The 7,779-nt window shown below is 33.9% G+C and overlaps 1 non-coding gene across 1 annotated transcript in view; it reads left to right on the top strand.

The window, feature by feature from the left end:
• The first annotated feature begins 7,766 nt into the window (after window positions 1-7,766).
• Window positions 7,767-7,779, top strand: part of LOC143262064 (small subunit ribosomal RNA) — a 1,921-nt gene continuing 1,908 nt past the window's right edge. Inside the window, exon 1 of the ribosomal RNA XR_013036018.1 lies at window positions 7,767-7,779. This exon is cut by the window's right edge and continues 1,908 nt beyond it. This is a non-coding gene — a ribosomal RNA (small subunit ribosomal RNA).

The raw sequence follows: 7,779 nt of genomic DNA, 5'->3' as shown, positions 1-7,779 counted from the left end.
AACGAAATCTAATGTAGGAAAATGGTACTTTACTCTTGATCGGTACGTTGGGACTTTGAAAATATTCGGGCGTTCCAATCGCTCGTCTGTTGCATCATAGCGCGTCTCGGCGCAATCGAGCGATTCGCTCGACCCATTATTTTCGATTTACGGCTAAAATAAATTTTTCTCATTTTATTCAATAACATATTCTTGCTTAGATAACTTTTTTACATAGGGATTAAGCATTTAGAACGATACATTGTTTAAAATAAGGGCACTTTACTCTTGACATTTTACGGTTTTTTCAATTTTCTGAAAAATCCTATCGTTAGATTTGTTTAAAAATACGATATTCTTGCTTAACTAACGTTTCTACATAGGGATTAAGCATTTAGAACGAAATCTAATGTCAGAAAATGGCACTTTACTCTTGACATTTTTCGGTTTTTTCAATTTTCTGGGAAATCCTATCATTAGATTTTTTTAAAAATACGATATTCTTGCTTAACTAACGTTTTTACATAGGGATTAAGCATTTAGAACGAAATCTAATGTAGGAAAATGGTACTTTACTCTTGATCGGTACGTTGGGACTTTGAAAATATTCGGGCGTTCCAATCGCTCGTCTGTTGCATCATAGCGCGTCTCGGCGCAATCGAGCGATTCGCTCGACCCATTATTTTCGATTTACGGCTAAAATAAATTTTTCTCATTTTATTCAATAACATATTCTTGCTTAGATAACTTTTTTACATAGGGATTAAGCATTTAGAACGATACATTGTTTAAAATAAGGGCACTTTACTCTTGACATTTTACGGTTTTTTCAATTTTCTGAAAAATCCTATCATTAGATTTTTTTAAAAATACGATATTCTTGCTTAACTAACGTTTCTACATAGGGATTAAGCATTTAGAACGAAATCTAATGTCAGAAAATGGCACTTTACTCTTGACATTGTTCGGTTTTTTCAATTTTCTGGGAAATCCTATCATTAGATTTTTTTAAAAATACGATATTCTTGCTTAACTAACGTTTTTACATAGGGATTAAGCATTTAGAACGAAATCTAATGTAGGAAAATGGTACTTTACTCTTGATCGGTACGTTGGGACTTTGAAAATATTCGGGCGTTCCAATCGCTCGTCTGTTGCATCATAGCGCGTCTCGGCGCAATCGAGCGATTCGCTCGACCCATTATTTTCGATTTACGGCTAAAATAAATTTTTCTCATTTTATTCAATAACATATTCTTGCTTAGATAACTTTTTTACATAGGGATTAAGCATTTAGAACGATATAATGTTTAAAATAAGGGCACTTTACTCTTGACATTTTACGGTTTTTTCAATTTTCTGAAAAATCCTATCATTAGATTTGTTTAAAAATACGATATTCTTGCTTAACTAACGTTTCTACATAGGGATTAAGCATTTAGAACGAAATCTAATGTCAGAAAATGGCACTTTACTCTTGACATTTTTCGGTTTTTTCAATTTTCTGGAAAATCCTATCATTAGATTTTTTTAAAAATACGATATTCTTGCTTAACTAACGTTTCTACATAGGGATTAAGCATTTAGAACGAAATCTAATGTAGGAAAATGGTACTTTACTCTTGATCGGTACGTTGGGACTTTGAAAATATTCGGGCGTTCCAATCGCTCGTCTGTTGCATCATGGCGCGTCTCGGCGCAATCGAGCGATTCGCTCGACCCATTATTTTCGATTTACGGCTAAAATAAATTTTTCTCATTTTATTCAATAACATATTCTTGCTTAGATAACTTTTTTACATAGGGATTAAGCATTTAGAACGATACATTGTTTAAAATAAGGGCACTTTACTCTTGACATTTTACGGTTTTTTCAATTTTCTGAAAAATCCTATCATTAGATTTGTTTAAAAATACGATATTCTTGCTTAACTAACGTTTCTACATAGGGATTAAGCATTTAGAACGAAATCTAATGTCAGAAAATGGCACTTTACTCTTGACATTTTTCGGTTTTTTCAATTTTCTGGGAAATCCTATCATTAGATTTTTTTAAAAATACGATATTCTTGCTTAACTAACGTTTTTACATAGGGATTAAGCATTTAGAACGAAATCTAATGTAGGAAAATGGTACTTTACTCTTGATCGGTACGTTGGGACTTTGAAAATATTCGGGCGTTCCAATCGCTCGTCTGTTGCATCATAGCGCGTCTCGGCGCAATCGAGCGATTCGCTCGACCCATTATTTTCGATTTACGGCTAAAATAAATTTTTCTCATTTTATTCAATAACATATTCTTGCTTAGATAACTTTTTTACATAGGGATTAAGCATTTAGAACGAAATCTAATGTAGGAAAATGGTACTTTACTCTTGATCGGTACGTTGGGACTTTGAAAATATTCGGGCGTTCCAATCGCTCGTCTGTTGCATCATAGCGCGTCTCGGCGCAATCGAGCGATTCGCTCGACCCATTATTTTCGATTTACGGCTAAAATAAATTTTTCTCATTTTATTCAATAACATATTCTTGCTTAGATAACGTTTTTACATAGGGATTAAGCATTTAGAACGATACATTGTTTAAAATAAGGGCACTTTACTCTTGACATTTTACGGTTTTTTCAATTTTCTGAAAAATCCTATCATTAGATTTTTTTAAAAATACGATATTCTTGCTTAACTAACGTTTCTACATAGGGATTAAGCATTTAGAACGAAATCTAATGTCAGAAAATGGCACTTTACTCTTGACATTTTTCGGTTTTTTCAATTTTCTGGGAAATCCTATCATTAGATTTTTTTAAAAATACGATATTCTTGCTTAACTAACGTTTTTACATAGGGATTAAGCATTTAGAACGAAATCTAATGTCAGAAAATGGCACTTTACTCTTGACATTTTTCGGTTTTTTCAATTTTCTGGGAAATCCTATCATTAGATTTTTTTAAAAATACGATATTCTTGCTTAACTAACGTTTTTACATAGGGATTAAGCATTTAGAACGAAATCTAATGTAGGAAAATGGTACTTTACTCTTGATCGGTACGTTGGGACTTTGAAAATATTCGGGCGTTCCAATCGCTCGTCTGTTGCATCATAGCGCGTCTCGGCGCAATCGAGCGATTCGCTCGACCCATTATTTTCGATTTACGGCTAAAATAAATTTTTCTCATTTTATTCAATAACATATTCTTGCTTAGATAACTTTTTTACATAGGGATTAAGCATTTAGAACGATACATTGTTTAAAATAAGGGCACTTTACTCTTGACATTTTACGGTTTTTTCAATTTTCTGAAAAATCCTATCATTAGATTTTTTTAAAAATACGATATTCTTGCTTAACTAACGTTTCTACATAGGGATTAAGCATTTAGAACGAAATCTAATGTCAGAAAATGGCACTTTACTCTTGACATTTTTCGGTTTTTTCAATTTTCTGGGAAATCCTATCATTAGATTTTTTTAAAAATACGATATTCTTGCTTAACTAACGTTTTTACATAGGGATTAAGCATTTAGAACGAAATCTAATGTAGGAAAATGGTACTTTACTCTTGATCGGTACGTTGGGACTTTGAAAATATTCGGGCGTACGCGGCGCGCTCGGCGCTTCGAACAGCTCCGGTGTCCCCATTATTTTCGATTTACGGCTAAAATAAATTTTTCTAATTTTTTTTAATAACATATTCCTGCTAAAATAACTTTTTTACATAGGGATTAAGCATTTAGAACGATACATTGTTTAAAATAAGGGCACTTTACTCTTGACATTTTACGGTTTTTTCAATTTTCTGAAAAATCCTATCATTAGATTTGTTTAAAAATACGATATTCTTGCTTAACTAACGTTTCTACATAGGGATTAAGCATTTAGAACGAAATCTAATGTCAGAAAATGGCACTTTACTCTTGACATTTTTCGGTTTTTTCAATTTTCTGGAAAATCCTATCATTAGATTTTTTTAAAAATACGATATTCTTGCTTAACTAACGTTTTTACATAGGGATTAAGCATTTAGAACGAGATCTAATGTAGGAAAATGGTACTTTACTCTTGATCGGTACGTTGGGACTTTGAAAATATTCGGGCGTTCCAATCGCTCGTCTGTTGCATCATAGCGCGTCTCGGCGCAATCGAGCGATTCGCTCGACCCATTATTTTCGATTTACGGCTAAAATAAATTTTTCTCATTTTATTCAATAACATATTCTTGCTTAGATAACTTTTTTACATAGGGATTAAGCATTTAGAACGATATAATGTTTAAAATAAGGGCACTTTACTCTTGACATTTTACGGTTTTTTCAATTTTCTGAAAAATCCTATCATTAGATTTGTTTAAAAATACGATATTCTTGCTTAACTAACGTTTCTACATAGGGATTAAGCATTTAGAACGAAATCTAATGTCAGAAAATGGCACTTTACTCTTGACATTTTTCGGTTTTTTCAATTTTCTGGAAAATCCTATCATTAGATTTTTTTAAAAATACGATATTCTTGCTTAACTAACGTTTCTACATAGGGATTAAGCATTTAGAACGAAATCTAATGTAGGAAAATGGTACTTTACTCTTGATCGGTACGTTGGGACTTTGAAAATATTCGGGCGTTCCAATCGCTCGTCTGTTGCATCATAGCGCGTCTCGGCGCAATCGAGCGATTCGCTCGACCCATTATTTTCGATTTACGGCTAAAATAAATTTTTCTCATTTTATTCAATAACATATTCTTGCTTAGATAACGTTTTTACATAGGGATTAAGCATTTAGAACGATACATTGTTTAAAATAAGGGCACTTTACTCTTGACATTTTACGGTTTTTTCAATTTTCTGAAAAATCCTATCATTAGATTTTTTTAAAAATACGATATTCTTGCTTAACTAACGTTTCTACATAGGGATTAAGCATTTAGAACGAAATCTAATGTCAGAAAATGGCACTTTACTCTTGACATTTTTCGGTTTTTTCAATTTTCTGGGAAATCCTATCATTAGATTTTTTTAAAAATACGATATTCTTGCTTAACTAACGTTTTTACATAGGGATTAAGCATTTAGAACGAAATCTAATGTAGGAAAATGGTACTTTACTCTTGATCGGTACGTTGGGACTTTGAAAATATTCGGCCGTACGCGGCGCGTCTCGGCGCTTCGAACAGCTCCGGTGTCCCCATTATTTTCGATTTACGGCTAAAATAAATTTTTCTCATTTTATTCAATAACATATTCTTGCTTAAATAACTTTTTTACATAGGGATTAAGCATTTAGAACGATACATTGTTTAAAATAAGGGCACTTTACTCTTGACATTTTACGGTTTTTTCAATTTTCTGAAAAATCCTATCATTAGATTTTTTTAAAAATACGATATTCTTGCTTAACTAACGTTTCTACATAGGGATTAAGCATTTAGAACGAAATCTAATGTCAGAAAATGGCACTTTACTCTTGACATTTTTCGGTTTTTTCAATTTTCTGGGAAATCCTATCATTAGATTTTTTTAAAAATACGATATTCTTGCTTAACTAACGTTTTTACATAGGGATTAAGCATTTAGAACGAAATCTAATGTAGGAAAATGGTACTTTACTCTTGATCGGTACGTTGGGACTTTGAAAATATTCGGGCGTACGCGGCGCGCTCGGCGCTTCGAACAGCTCCGGTGTCCCCATTATTTTCGATTTACGGCTAAAATAAATTTTTCTAATTTTTTTCAATAACATATTCCTGCTAAAATAACTTTTTTACATAGGGATTAAGCATTTAGAACGATACATTGTTTAAAATAAGGGCACTTTACTCTTGACATTTTACGGTTTTTTCAATTTTCTGAAAAATCCTATCATTAGATTTTTTTAAAAATACGATATTCTTGCTTAACTAACGTTTCTACATAGGGATTAAGCATTTAGAACGAAATCTAATGTCAGAAAATGGCACTTTACTCTTGACATTTTTCGGTTTTTTCAATTTTCTGGGAAATCCTATCATTAGATTTTTTTAAAAATACGATATTCTTGCTTAACTAACGTTTTTACATAGGGATTAAGCATTTAGAACGAAATCTAATGTAGGAAAATGGTACTTTACTCTTGATCGGTACGTTGGTACTTTGAAAATATTCGGCCGTACGCGGCGCGTCTCGGCGCTTCGAACAGCTCCGGTGTCCCCATTATTTTCGATTTACGGCTAAAATAAATTTTTCTAATTTTTTTCAATTACATATTCTTGCTTAGATAACTTTTTTACATAGGGATTAAGCATTTAGAACGACATATTGTTTAAAATAATGGTACTTTACTCTTGTGATTTTTCGGTTTTTTTTGATTATTTTGAAAAATAAATTTTTGTAATTTTTTTAAATACGATATTCGTGATCAGTGAACGATTTCACATATGGATTAAGCATTTAGAATCGTGCGGAAGCGTTATTAAAAAAGTTTACTCGATGCGATGGGACTTTGAAAAGTTTGTGAAAATTTTCATATTGGGAAAAAATGTGTAATTTTTTGTCTAGTTTACGGTAGTGTAATTTATTTTAATGTTTACTATAAATTTTTTTTTCGTTCGTTCACGCGCTATGTTACAACAGCACGGCCGGGCGGTCTGTTGCCGCGGCGGTTTACACTCGTAAGCGCGCGTGCTATTCGGCCGGCGGCGCCGGCGTCCTTGCCGGCCGTTCGGTATCTATAAGAGATACACGGTCCGTGCGAGGCGGACGGAGCAGAGCGGGTTTTGGGCCAATTCTACGATCTCGGTCGAGAAGCTGTCTCAGAGCTCCTTCGGGGCTTCGGTCCTGACTGTTTCGTGCCGTTTACGTTACGGACTTTTCTCCACACAGCGTGGCCACGGGTCGGTGTCTTTGACCGAATGGCCCATATGTGGCAAGCCCTACGGGGTTGGTTACCCGTATGCACTTTGTATGTATACTCGTACTCACTGAGCAATCGACTCTTCTGTCCGAGCGATGGAAAAATTTTTTAAACTGCATCTGTAAGATTTGGAAGCAAATCGTACCAATTGAAAACTGTGGCTAAAATGAATAGCCCAGTGGAGAGAGAAAACTATCAAAAAACTGATTTTTTAAATCAAGAGGTGTCAGAAATCGAAATGCCTAGCGCGAGCGGAAGAACACGCTTTCTCGCCAGTCCAGCATGTGTCCTGTCCGTTCTTCCTCGGCTTGCCGATTTTGCCCAGATCAGAGGTTTCGTGCTTCCGGCGGTCAGAAGATCAGCGTGAGCGTACGCGCTTCCACGACTATGGCATCACCCATGTACTTTTTCCTCTGAATATATTTGAGTACATAAAAAATATTAAAACATATAGAGAGAACTGTGTCTTGGATCTTAAAAATTTGTCAATAGCGATGATATATTATTACTTAACTTGAAGTATTTGTACGTTTTAGCTGGGACGTACATTTATCTTACAAGATGTTAATAGCGAGACTCTTGAAGATAAAATTATCTTGTGATTTTATGAAGGCAAAGATAGAAACGTACGAAGCTGGCGTACGTAGAAAAATGTGATTTTACGATAGAACAAAAATATAATACGTACGTTTTTGGGCGTACGGTAAAATATCTGTATGGTAGAAAAATGAAAGAAATTGAGCGTTAAAGAAGATATGTTACAAGCGCGGAATGTGGCAAAACTTGTACATATTTGAAAGAGAAAAGTGGTGTGTCGACCTGACATATATATATGAAACAGGCGACGATGGAAAAGGATTTAAATTTTGTCCATTTTATATATACATATTGTATAGTTCCCTGGTTGATC

Source organism: Megalopta genalis, unplaced genomic scaffold, assembly GCF_051020955.1.
Source record: "Megalopta genalis isolate 19385.01 unplaced genomic scaffold, iyMegGena1_principal scaffold0084, whole genome shotgun sequence".
In the NCBI taxonomy this organism is placed as follows: Eukaryota; Metazoa; Arthropoda; class Insecta; order Hymenoptera; family Halictidae; genus Megalopta; species Megalopta genalis.
The sequence above is the reverse complement of the archived record's forward strand: the minus strand, read 5'-3'. Positions and strand labels throughout refer to the sequence as shown.